General features: G+C 37.4%; 1 protein-coding gene across 2 annotated transcripts in view; it reads left to right on the top strand.

Moving 5' to 3' along the window:
- FILIP1 (filamin A interacting protein 1) overlaps nucleotides 1-13,955 on the top strand; it is a 207,663-nt gene that overhangs the window by 29,465 nt on the left and 164,243 nt on the right. Inside the window, exon 1 of one of the 2 annotated variants that reach the window (XM_012743151.3) lies at nucleotides 3,366-3,814. The exons of the other annotated variant lie outside the window; for it this stretch is intronic. The gene's annotated coding sequence lies outside the window, so the exon portion shown is untranslated. Of the gene's footprint in view, nucleotides 1-3,365; nucleotides 3,815-13,955 lie in introns of those variants that run through there. 2 annotated transcript variants of the gene reach the window in all.

Here is a 13,955-nt window from a genome sequence, read left to right on the forward strand (position 1 = left end):
CTTTTATATGTTCAATTGCTCATCCAGTCATTCTTATTTATTGACCACTTATTATGGTGCTTGGGCAGTCATCAAGGAACAAACAGAAAAATTATCTGCTACCAAGGAGCTTATATTCAAATCTCAAAGGCAGGCCAACAAATGTTAACAGGGCATGTTTGATTAGAAACTCGACTCATACCCCATCCCCCATTGTTCAAACATCATTTTGAAGCAAATGTCTACTTTTCTCTTCACCAGTATGTTAAATAACTTATTAACTTATTAAATAACAACTTATTTTTACCTTTAAAAATCACTATGCTTATTTAAATGAAAAAAGGTGGGAAAATTTGGTTTTGGAAATGGGTTTAGAGAAAATGGGTCAACATTCTTTTTTTCAGGGTTTTCTTTTTTTAAATGATGTAATTCAGGGATGTGTAAACATGTATACTTGGATACATGAATTTTTAACATTTTCATTATGAAAATGTTGAAATACGTACAAAAGCAGAGAGTGAAGCACATTAAACACCATGTGTTCCTTACCAGCTTCAACAATTATTAACATTTTACTAATATTGTTTCATCTATCCTACCTACTACCCCTCTCTTTTTTTTTAATTTCAGAATATTACAGGGGTACACAGACTTTGGTTACATCATTTGCTTTTGTACAGGTTGAATCAAAGTTGTAAGTGTGGCCTTAACTGAGATAATGTACATTGTACCCCTTAGGTGTGAATTTACCCCCCCCACACTTGATTTCCATTGAGCTTTACTTCCTCACATGCACATAAATGTTAATTGATTAGCTCCAGTTTAGTACTGAGTACATGTGGTGTTTGTTTTTCCATTCTTGTGATACTTCACTTAGGCTCAATGTTCTTAATTCACTTGCCTTTTCCCACTGATAGCATTAACCTATATTCTTATTAAAAAGTTTCATCATGACTGACTGTTGAAGCTGGGAAATTCAGCTTTAGTTGTTAGTTTACCAGAGGTTCTCAGAAGGCTCACACTTAAGACTGTGGGAAAGGATGCAGCTGAACAGTAATATATTAACAATATGTGTTGAAACATCAGTTCCTTGTTGACTGTATACAAAACACAAATTTCTAATAGTTCTCAACGGCACTACTTCCTCTGTGGATTATGTAGGAAATGCTTTAGTCTGAATAATCCTTCCCAGGGGAGGAAAGCCTTCAAAATAAATTCACTTTATAGAGCGTGTGTGTTACAGAGAAGAGGGTGGGAGAGGGAGAGAGAGAGAGAATGGGAGAGAGAGAGTCTGATTATTGCAGAATACTGAGTCAGTCATGCACATATGCCTAGTATAATTAAAGAACACAATTTGATGGTAGCAACAGTATTTAATTATATGAAATACTCTGTATGCTGTGTCTTGTCACCACACTGTTTAAAAATAAACTAATAGCAACAACGGACAGCTAATTGCAAAGGTTAAGGAAAACAATGGTGGGGGACTAGGCTTTCATAAAACAAAACAAAACTGAAAACCCTAATTACCAGGATAGTTGCAGAAGAAATATCACCGTTTTGATAGAATTATCTAGGCCCATAAAGACAAAGTGGGTTATTTGCCCTCAGTTATCTCAACATTTGGCTATACTCTTCTCCGGTTCATTTTGGTTTGGCGACATCCATAAAGTGAACCCTTAGTACTGGTAAAATGACACATTCCCAGAGTTCTCTTTAGTGGTTTTCAACCTGGAGCTGTCACATGTGGTATGTGTGGGAAGTGTGTGTATTTTTCAAACAATAACCTCCCTATACCCTACCCCTTTGTAATTTTTAAAAAGTTCTTCTGGTGAATTAGCCCATAGCCCAGCCACACACTTTCTCTCCTATCAAAAGCCACTTTTACGGACTGTGAATAGATAGAAGTTTCCAAAAGATCTGTTAGTATTCTGAAAGACTCAGTTAATTTTACATGAAAGCTCTTTCATCTTCATAGAAGTCTTTTTTTTTTTTTTAAATCAAGGTTGGCTCAGACTGAGAAAGACTTATCTGAACAAATGCAGTTTTACATGTATATGGTAGTAAATACCTTAAGGGGAAAAGATGCAAGCTGTCAGTGTGCTGGCTGGGATGTGAAGAACTGAGATGTTTTCTAATGGGTTGAGGTGTGGGGTCAGCTAACTTTGGACGTGAGGATCGTTTCTTTAAAAAGAAGGACACACATAGACACATGCGCACACACACATACTCCTATGTAAAGTGGCAAGCTATCTCAAAGAGACATTAAGGTTATCCAGCACATCAGCTAAATATTGCAAGTATACAACTCTTAAAATATTAAGTCCATGCCTTTGCATATCTCCTTGGTCCTTCTTCAGTTTGCATGTCAAAAAGAGGGTATATTTGAACTGATAAATTGATCTCAGGAAGGGGGGGTGAACATTTATAATAGTGTTGGTGAAATTTTTGTCAGGGCCATATTCTAGTTTGTTAACCAATAGTGCGCTCTCTCTCTCTCTCTCTTCCTGGGGTTTGTGTCTGCCTCCTCACTTTACCTGTGGCTGAAAGGACCTCTCTCAGTTCCCCTTACTGCTAATTTCACATATGTAATTAGCAGTCCCAAGGACTAGGTGATTAAACACATTTGTATATGAGTTTTAATCTTGGCAGATTCATATTCTTCTATGATAAGCAAATAAAATATTATGAGACATTCTTCATGTTGGAGTTCAGGATAGAAGTGACCCTTCCCTGCCTGTGGAAACTGTAGGGTTAATGATGAAACAAGCCCGTCAACAGCCAGAGGTGTCTCAAGTCCTGGTTTTCCCGGAGTGTTCGTTCACCATGTGTTACTTTGAATGAATGACCTGAGTGAGAATGCTAACCTATTTCTTCTTAATCTTACTCCTTTCAAAATTATGTTATAGACATTCCTTTATGATAACTTTATTTTAATAACATTCAGGTACATAGGTGATCCAGTCTGATATGACCGGGTATGCGATCTAGCTATAAACATAATAATATGCCCCCATGTCAAAAGCTGTTGGAAATGATCTCTTACTGTGAATTTTCCCAACAGTTGTGATACACTTTTAAAAGCATTTTTTATTTCACAACGTTTATCTGACAGAGCCTAATTGAGAAGAATATTGCATTAGTAAATTGCTCTGCCCAGGACAACTGCTGCTCTGTTTCTTTTCAGATTTTAAAAGCTAAGTTACAAATCTCAGTCTGTAGTTAAGAGCTTCAAACAATAATTACCTCTGTGAAACGAGCAGAAGTCCTTAAAAGGGTCTGCCGATTTCCCCGCAATCTTTTACGGGGAGAGCAGTGCTCGCTGTATCCACTGATAACCCAGCTGCCTAGGAACTGAGTAAAGCCGGCTCCAAACTTCTCAGCTGTTGACAGGCTTGACTTGCTGAGAACACTGGTTAAATATAGCACGCGCGAGCTCAGCTCCTCAACAAAGTCATTGCTCTGACAGTGTCGTGAAGGGAGCAGAAGAGGAGAAACCTAATCTCAGAACCCAACAACACCTAGCAACAGTTGAAAAAACTTTTAAACAAAAGTCTGGGTGGGAGATAGACAACAACTTCCAATTTCTGCTGATCGGGGATTTCAGGGAGAAGAAGCTGCTTTCCCCCCTCTCTACTCAGTTTCCTGCATGACTTCAGCAATTGGCTAGTCCTAGGAAAGAAAGTGGGAAAAGCTTTTTTTTCTGTATTCTTTTGGGCTGGATAGTTTTCCAGAACTCGAGCCTGTCTTGGGCTGTGGGACGAGCCACTGGGTTCTTCAAAGGATAAACTACCTCCATAGAGGACATACCCTTGGTTAAACCAGCTGCCGTCAGGTAAGACCAAAATAAATAGCTAACTTACTCTCAAGAAATTTCTGTTTCCACAAGGAGAGGGTTCTCTCTGATTCTGTTTCGTCTCTCTCCTTTGATTCTTCCTGTTCTACTGCGTGATAACACATGTAGAAATTATGATAATCATTGTGAATGATTTTAAAAAAAAGTCAGAAACATCATCTCTTTCTGAGAATTATGCTGATTTCTTTTTAAACACAGAGAATTTTACGATGTTTTAATAGCCATCAAAATATTTCTGCCAAGCTATCACTCTTCGGCAGGTACTAGAAATATGACAAAGGACAATTTTGCAGCTCTTTTCACATTGGGATGGCTAAGCAATAAAAAGGATATTTTCCCTGGAAGCAAAATAGCTTTCATTTATTGAAACTGGCTAAGCAGCTTGTGTGGTAAATGAGAGGAAAGTCCCGCATGATGTTGGTATCGCTGGACTTTTGACTTGCTGCTTTACATGTCTCCTTTTGCCTAATTCTCTGATTACACTGGTACACCTTGTGCTGGTTCTGACCTTGTTACACTATAGTCTCCCCAAATGCTTTTGACCAGGCACAAAATATGCCTGGTATTACATCTCTACTTTTACAGTTGTTAAATATAACTACTCAGGAGAATGTTATTTGTATTTTAAATAAATTGAGTAATTGCTTGTATTTAGATAGAACAACTTCTGTTTTTAAAAAACGTAAACAGAATAAATTAGGGAAAAAAATCCTTTCTTAAGTTGCATGTATATGGGCATGAATGTATTTACTATAGTGAGAAGGAAACCCTCTGATGGTCTCCCCTTCCATGAGTTGGCATGCAGTTTTATCAGAATTGTTTAGAATGATCAATATCTGACAGGTTGTGGTTGTACATTGGTGATATGGTTAATGTTGACACCTGATGATCTGTTGTTGGGCTGGATTTGCATAAAAAGTTTTTTTCTTTAAATGAACATGATAATTTGAATGCATATTCTAATCTAAGGATAATATCAAAGAATATACAGAAACACCTTTTATAAGAAATTATTTGAGTCTATTTTTGTCAATGTAAAGAATTTACCCAAGACCAGTTTTGAACAAATTGTTGACAAATAAGAATGTATCAACCTTTTCCAAAAATTTTCCTATTTTAAGAAAAACCGATTAAAACTTATGTATTGTATGTTCAGGAAAATGAAATAGGACCCACATATCAGTATGTATTATGTTTCATAATTCTGATTACTTGATAAGTTTACAAAGTAAATGAGCTAATGACATATATTGAATATGTACAAATAATAGTGCAAATGCACTTTGGTGACCTTGCTATTAGAGAATTAAACTCCTGGTGCTTTAGTGGAGATAAACTATCTTTGTCTTGAAAGAGTTTTGAAAAGTCAGAACTAAATGCTTTACATTTTTCTTGTTCTTATCCTAAGAAGGGTCACGTTGTTGGCTTACAAATATGTGTGTAAGGCCAAAATCTATCATTAGTCCTAGGCATGTAATTTCTTTTAAAGTCAGTGGACAGTATACAGATAACTAAGCATAGCATTTGGCCCTGTTTGCCATGTTTGCTGATGAAGTGTTTTTGAGTGTTTTTGAGTATTATTAATTTTCTTCATGGTTGTAAGTTTCCTTTTTTTTTTTTTTAAACACTAGAGATTGATACTGAGTAAGTTTCCTCTTAAAAATCAAGACCAGCTTAGGTGAAACCATGTGGTTTCCTCCACTATGTGAACAATCAGGCTTTCCACAACTATGCAGATCTGTTCACCTGTTCACTCAAGTTCACACCTCTGTGTCGTTTTGGAACCCTCTCTTTCTCTTTTGCCATGAGAAATGTTAGATTCCTTTGCCATGTCTTCCACCGCACTAAGGCCTATTCTCTTCAGCCTGTCTATTGTAACAGTACTTCTCCCCTCCCACCCTTAATTACCATCCATATCATCTTGCCCATGGCCACGAGATTAATTTTCCTAAAGCATTGCTATGTTTGTCTATCCATTCCTCAGTTATCTTCTGGGACTCCTACTTGCTGCCAAACACCTAGGCTGGGTATTTTGAAAATCTTCAGTTATCTGGCACCTACTTAACTTTTCTAGTCTTACTACCACTACTCCACAAGGTCCTTCCGTACACAGTGAACATTTTATTAATAATGCCCTACCTTTGCCCATATTATTCCCCTTGCCTGGAACACATTTTGTTCTCTCTTCCTATAGAAATCTTACCTACCCTTTAAGACCCAGAGCAGTGTCTTCCACTTTCACAGTGATTTTCTGAATCATACATTTTAGAAGTGATTCCTTCAGACAGTTTGATGTTCGGTTAGAATTAGGGTACTTTGGAGTAGGGTTTGCCCCATTAAATTCAAAACAATTATATGAAGCCTATTAGGTGCAAGGCAATAGCCAAAGCATCAATTGGCTTTAGAACTTCTCAGCTCCATGCACACTGTGGATGTTCTATTAACATTTGTGGCTCTAGATTTCTGATGATGAGTACATGAGAAAGTATGGATAAGTATAAAATCAAGAAAAGCAACTGTAAGCATGATTAACAGCTTTTTACCTCAAAAATTTTTCAAGGGAAGTCTTAAAAAAGTTTTGCCATGTACAGAAAAATGACAAGTAGTTTTACCCATACTCATGTACCTGATTGTGAAGATGATGTTGTATCGCTCAAGAATGAAATAGAAAGAAGGGGATATAATAAGACAGTATACACATATGCACATACGCACACGGTATATGCATGTCCTGTGTATGTACCTAGACCTCTAAATACCATAAGTCATACATTTTTTTTTTTTTTTTTGAGACAGAGTCTCACTTTGTTGCCCAGGCTAGAGTGAGTGCCGTGGCCTCAGCCTAGCTCACAGCAACCTCAAACTCCTGGGCTCAAGCAATCCTTCTGTCTCAGCCTCCCGAGTAGCTGGGACTACAGGCATGTGCTACCATGCCTGGCTAATTTTTTCTATATATATTAGTTGGCCAATTAATTTCTTTCTATTTATAGTAGAGACAGGGGTCTCGTTCTTGCTCAGGCCGGTTTCGAACTCCTGACCTCGAGGCCTAGGATTATAGGCATGAGCTGCCGTGCCCGGCCAGTCATACATTTTTATCATCTTTTGGTGCCAGATTCTTTTTATGGTTACCTTTGGTACAATTCATTTAAATTATGGCTCATTTTATTTGTGGGTGATGGGTTAGCATCTGGCCTTGAACATTCAAACATTTAAATATGTTACGATCCATTTTCTGTTCTTTTTCTCTAGATATTTAAAAAAAGAGACATTTCTAAGTATTATCTTTAATCACTCATGAAACCTGTAGCCTTACTGTATGAGATAAAGCATGAATCATACCTTTGAAGCAATCTATTTTGTATCCACCAAAAGAAAACATTCTCTTTATATTTTAAGATGGCCAAAAAAATTAACCTTACTTGTCTAAATGGGTGTTCAATAGGAATCATTATGGAATTTTAAAAATGAAATCTATGAAATAGTTAATATATTCATTAAACAATGGTTTCCCTTTGGTTATAATTTTTACTTACTTCTTTAGAAGTGAAACATTGGGGTTTACACATTTTATATAGTGCCACTGGTGTTTTTCTTTTTTGGCAGATGAGAACTTCTTCATAAAACAGCTGCCTTGAGATATATAATTTAACAGTTTGTTTAATTCCCATTGTCACTTATTAGTTTAATCTTATTTCTTTAAACTCGTGCATTTTAGGCAGCACCATGAGGAGTGAAGGGGCAAGCTAAGATTGAGATCTATTTCAATAGGAAGGTTTAAGAGAAAAAAGATTAATAACAACTTGTTAGAAAAGCCTGCAACACAAATTTTTTATAGAATAATTATTTTTAGTATATGAATATCATTAGAAAGATAAACTAATAAAAATACTTATTATTTCCTTAAAGAGAATTGAAGATATAACAAGGATATGTTCAAAAAAGAGGAGTCAAAAAAGGCTAGTGGCATAGGTAAACCAGATGGCCTGGATTCAGATTTCAGTTCAATGTGACCTTGGGCAAATTAATGCCTCAGTTTCCTCATCTATAAAATGAGGGTAATAGTGCTATTTCCTCATAGAGTTGTTTTGAAAATTAAATGACTTAATAAAATTTATAGTTTAAAATTTATTCTTGAATAAATGTAAGTTATTATGGCTTTAGTACCACTCCTTAAATGTAACTATTTGTTTACTTTAATCTTTGTTGCAAACAAAATTCTTAGATTCAGATAGTTTGCAAACTCAAGTTCATAGATCACAGGAAAAGCAGAAGAATGTATTGTTTAAATTTGGAATCCTGTTTGGGACACACTTTGCTGCTGGGTACTCTAAGCAGACATAGTTTGAATGGCAGCCAATAATTTAGTATGGAATTTATGTTTCAAACCCTCCCTTATCACTCAGCAGTCTGCTGTCTTATAGAACCATTAATAAAAAGCCTAAGAAATCACCCACAGCATGGACTGTCCTATGATTTCTATATTTGCACTTGGAGATAAAGTGTGTTTATACATAGTGCTTGGGCATCTCTTTTACAGCCAACTATACTGGGTAATGTATAACAATGGAGACTTCCTCCTCCATAGAAGGACACATTGTTAAATTTATCATTTTTTATTTCTTTCCATAGATGATTTGTTTTGTTTTACTAACCTAGTAACAGATAAAAATGAAAAGACCAAAAAAGGTCATCTAAAGCTAACTTCAACCTTAACAAATGGAAATGAATTCTTGCTATTCATTGTCTTTAATCCTATTCATTCTTCTTAAACAAAACAAGAAAAGTATATTCCAAGACAATCAAAAAATTGTTATAAAGATGTGCACATATACTCTGCTTAATATTCTGTATATTTAATTTAACTAGAATATGGAAAGCACTCTTATAAGTAGGGAAGTTTCTTAGTAGCTTTAGTGGTAACAAAGCTTATGCAGGACAAATATGATTTAGATCTGTTAATTTTACTTTATGTTTCTCAATTGAAAAGATGAGTCTTGGGGCGACTTCCGGGGCCCCCCCCGCTCTTGGGGCCCCAGAACCTCGTCCACGAGTGTATAATAAAGCCACGTGGTTTGGCCCCCCCAAAAAAAAAAAAGAAGAAAAGATGAGTCTTTAAAAAGATGAGGCAACTAGGCCGGGCGTGGTGGCTCACGCCTGTAATCCTAGCACTCTGGGAGGCCGAGATGGGTGGATTGCTCAAGGTCAGGAGTTCGAAACCACCCTAAACAAGAGCGAGACCCCGTCTCTACTATAAATAGAAAGAAATTAATTGACCAACTAATATATAGAAAAAATTAGCCGGGCATGGTGGCACATGCCTGTAGTCCCAGCTACTCCGGAGGCTGAGGCAGAAGGATTGCTTGAGCCCAGGAGATGGAGGTTGCTGTGAGCTAGGCTGAGGCCACGGCACTCATTCTAGCCTGGACAACAAAGTGAGACTCTGTCTCAAAAAAAAAAAAAAAAAAAAAAGATGAGGCAACTGAGTTTTAGAATTATCATTCTTTAATGAAATCTTGTTGTAGAAAAAGGAAGGAAGGAAGGAAAGGGGGGAAGAAAAGTAAAACAAAAAAAGGTGGAAGGAATTTTTCCTGGCTTTTAAGGCTGTGTTAGAGATTTGCTAGGGCAAAAATATAGGAACCTCAGGAAAATGTATTGGATTATGTTCTTTTCCCTTAAATGCTCAGTTCTACTCTTTAGGTAATGAGAGAAGGGAAAAGGCTGCAAGCAGAATACAGCTTTCTCTGTGGTAGTAGCTGAGGCAGTTTAATTTCAAAGGCCAGGCAACCTGTTGTGGAATAATTTAGAATAAGGAAAGTTAAACATGAATTGAGCAGCTTTAGCTGGCTATTAACCAGCTGATTGCAGAACTTGAGAAACTCCCAGCAGAGAAATGAAGTAACATACGTTAACCAGTACCCTCATGTTTCTCTGCCCCTGAGAGATTTACTTAAGCCATAGCAATACTGAGAAGGCAAAAGAAGTTTGGGTTTTTTCCCATTTTTGGGAAATGGTGTCAACGTGCATAATATTGGGTGATTTATGTGTCTCTGAGGCCTGTGAAAGACAAAATAAAAAGAATTTTTGAAGCTAACACAGAATTTATCTTAAGTGATCTGACTTTATAGAGCCCTTAACGTTTAAGGATTTTCTGTTTTTATTCCTTGCTTAAAAGCTATTGCCTACCTCTTTCACCAAAACGTAGATGAAAACGATGTTTGTGGCTTCACTGGCCAAAGACCTAATACATCTGCACTTGAAAATAATCTCTTTTTGTTTTTGTAATAATTATAACTGCAATTCTCCCAAGTTACTTTGAAGAAATGAATTATCTGCTGCTTATCTTTGTAAGGAAAAGGCGTAGGAAATCTGTGAAGTGGACCTATCAGAGTTGGCAAAATGCATTCTCTAAAAATAATTTGCTAAAGATTTAAGGCTCAAAGATGATTTGATTGATAACAGCAGACCACTGACATTACCTAGACAATGAAGTTACTGCCAACTTGCCTTGTTTATCTAAATGATCTATGCAAATATAAGGTTCTCTCTCTCTCTCTCTCTCTCTCACATACACACAAATATACACACACACGAACCACAGGTGATACAGTAATAGGGATAAATGGACTTTATTTTTCCTTGTATTATGTCTTAAGTAACTCATTTTAGGCCTTTCTTCTTTGATTGAGGTATCACAGCACAACAGGAAAGGAAGAGGCATTGCTGAGTTCATAATGCTATTTCAGTGTAGCAGCCTAAGTGTACATGAGGAAATGACGCCCCGGGCCTGTATTTGGAGCTCTGCAGTTACTGTGACGACAACATACACTAATGAAAAACAAAGAGGGTCTGCTCCCTAGGGTGAGCCAGGAAGAGTTGTGCCAGCTCAGATTTTTCCTAATTATTCTATAAGCCTTGAAATGTGACACTGGAGGTATTCAAGGCTCTTTGTGTTTCATTAACTGTTTAGTAAGTGACACATGCTTGAAGAGCAGCCTGGTATTTGGATCAGGGAGTGGCCTTACACATAAGCTTAACTTTCACATGCTCTCTTGATAGAATATCATCTTCTGGTTTGGATACCACCAAACCAACTGCTTTGGCCATAACCTGTTGTTTGTTCTAGTCCTCAAGGAAGCCAGCTGCACTGGTAGGGTTCACTCGGGGGCCCCTCGACTTTGGGTAATACATCCCTACCTTCCACATTCCGCTGATTCCATAGATAATAATAATATCTATTTGTAATAATATATGTTATCTATATAATATATATCTATATGTGTTTAATAATAAATTTACTATATAAAAGTGGTGATAATAATAGCTAGCATATAATCAAGATTACTATGTGCCAGGAATTGTGCCAAACACCTTACTTGGATGATTTAAAAAAGTTTTTTAAGAAATCTTTTAGTCACCTTTAGAAGGTACATGGATGACTTTATTTGTTTCTCAGAACAACCCCATGGGGTACTATTTTTAATCCCTATTTTACAGATTAGGAAAATAAAGTTTATAGATGTAAAGTAACTTGCCCAGAAGTAGATTTGAAATTCAGACTTAGGCAATTTGACCTTATTTATCCCGTATTTTCAATCACTTTTTTGTAATGCAGGCAGCTGTTCAAGGAAGACCCCCACCTAGATGACTGTGAGATGTTTTAATGAAAGCTGTAGAATGTAACACTGCAGGGGATCAGCTGTCCCTGCAGTATGAAAAGACACACTAAGAGCAAAGAATAAAGAGACTTAGGGTCAAAGAGTCAACAGGGTTTCTCTCCCAGGTCCCCAAAGAGGAACCAGAAGCTTCAGTAGTAGCCAGAGGAGTTGGGCAACTCAGGAAGAGGTAGGCCAGTTATTGATGGGGTATGTGGTCCTTGGTTTCTACACTGTTGAGTTGATTCCCGAGAAGATTCCATGGAGCATTTGATTTGATGATATATTATGGCTGTTGTAGCCACATTCTTTGATACCATTGGAATTTTGGTCTGCTTTTGTTCCTGTTGACAATTCAGAGCCCCGCCTTCTATTGTAACATTTGAGTGCTCTGCTTTGGTTACAATAATTCAGTTTGTGAAGTGAGTTCAAGAGGAGTTCTACGAAATCCTTATCCCAGCGGTTGGTAGCAATATTCCTTCAAGAAGCCTTTGGTGGTGGTGGTGGTGGTGGTGGTGGTGGAGGTGCGTGTATGTATGTTTGGGTATTTGTTAGAGGAGGCAGTGAGGAAGGAGACAGAAAGTCTTGTTCCACAGAACAGCTTCTTATTGGCTCCCAGTGACTTTATTCAGGTAGTGAATTGCCATTCCGGCAGCGTGCTGTTCCTTCAAAAAACAAAATAAAACAGCTTGTTATAGTTTAAGAAAAACCACCTAACACTTTTCAGCCAGTGGTTTGCTACTGTGGAGCAGTGGCATAAGATATTTTATTGGCTGTTTTATTTGATTTTTAAATCTTTATTGACCAAGAGTTGCCTGCATGATATCTAAATATCTATTTGGAAATAATTAGAATTTTTGAGTTTCTATTTGCATATCTGGCATTTAACTTTCAGATTGTCTGAAGTAAAAGGAGAATAGTTCTAATACACATTTGATGGAGCAGATAATGCTTTGCTTTTTCTTATGCCAGTGGCCATAAATACTCTATTTTTCAGTGTTTCAAATATCACAGGTAGTGGGATTGACTATCCTAGTGGGATTGACTATCCTAGGAAGGTGAATGTTTCATATGGAATCAATGCATATAACAGAATGGATCCCTACACTCTGAAAAATTAAATTCCAGTAAGTTGAAAACAGAATCTTGTCACAACTATGCTAGCACACCCGGACATCCCCTAACACACACAGACACACTCGTTGTTGGTCAATGCACAAGACTTATACTGGTGCTCACTTGATATACTCTTTGCTCTGAAGCACAGACATATTTAATCCAAACCAATGGGGAAAAAAAATAAAGACAGAGATGTATCTTCATCAAGGCCTTCTGTTTCATTAACGTGGTATCTCCTGATTTCCTTGCAATAAACTCAGAATTTCTCTTTTTTTCCTCTCCTGTCTTTTTGTAAAAATGTGTAACAGTGTCAAAGGAAGAAAAGCATTAGTGTTCTATCCTTTGAAGACAAAGGATTTGACTGGTTGGCTTCTAGAAGTATTTTTTTTTCTCATTCAATTATTCTAAATTTCTCTTGGCACAAAACTGAGTGATAATTTCCTTGTAAATGGAAGATATTAGCAATTCATCATACTCACTCAAGAGCTATCTAAGACTTCTGTAAGATTTCCTGGTTCTCTTGGCACCTCTGCACCTCGTCTGATTGCAAGCAGGAAGGAGGGTTCTGAGTCTCACACTGTCAATGGTTACATGGCTTGGTCCTGGGGTCACCTGTACTCTGCAGGAAACGAAAAAGAGTTGGTTTCCTCTTGAGTCTGAGCTTACTTGGAACCATCAGATCATCTAGTCCTGTGGTTCTCGACATGCCCTGTGCATCACAGTCACCCGGGTTACTTTAAAAATATAGGTGCCTGGGCTGTGTCCCCCCAGGTTCTGATTTAAGCTGTCCTGAGAGGATCAAGTATTGGTCTATTTTGGAAGCTTTTATGTGATTTTAATGTGCATCCAGGGTTGAGAACCAGTTTTCTAGTACCACTTCATCATTTTGAAGAAGACAGTACTAGAATGGGGGAAGAGAAATCACTCAGACGAAGCTACAAAGTCCCCTGCAGGTAGAATTGGGTCAGGTACTGAGCTCACCCAACCCTTGGTAGTGGGCACTTACCACACCTTGCAGTGGCTGTGCTTCTGTCTCAAGTGCACTGACACTCAGGATCACTGCCTGAATTTGCTTTTATGATCTTGACTAAGGATCCTTGAGTGCTTCCTGGGTCCATTTCTATGACCGCACTTCAGTCCTGTCTGTACAAGAGGTGGGACATGAAGTAGAGCAAGGACCAGAACTTAAGTCCTCTGAGTTCCAGTCTACTACTCTTTCTATTACATGATCATAATGAACAATACTTAATATGTAATGAGTATACTGTTTGTATATTAGGCACTCACAACTCCAATATATGAGGCAGCTACTCATATGGTCTATATTTTACAGATAAAGAGGCTGAGGG

The sequence above is a fragment of the Microcebus murinus genome, chromosome 5 (assembly GCF_040939455.1).
Source record: "Microcebus murinus isolate Inina chromosome 5, M.murinus_Inina_mat1.0, whole genome shotgun sequence".
In the NCBI taxonomy this organism is placed as follows: domain Eukaryota; kingdom Metazoa; phylum Chordata; class Mammalia; order Primates; family Cheirogaleidae; genus Microcebus; species Microcebus murinus.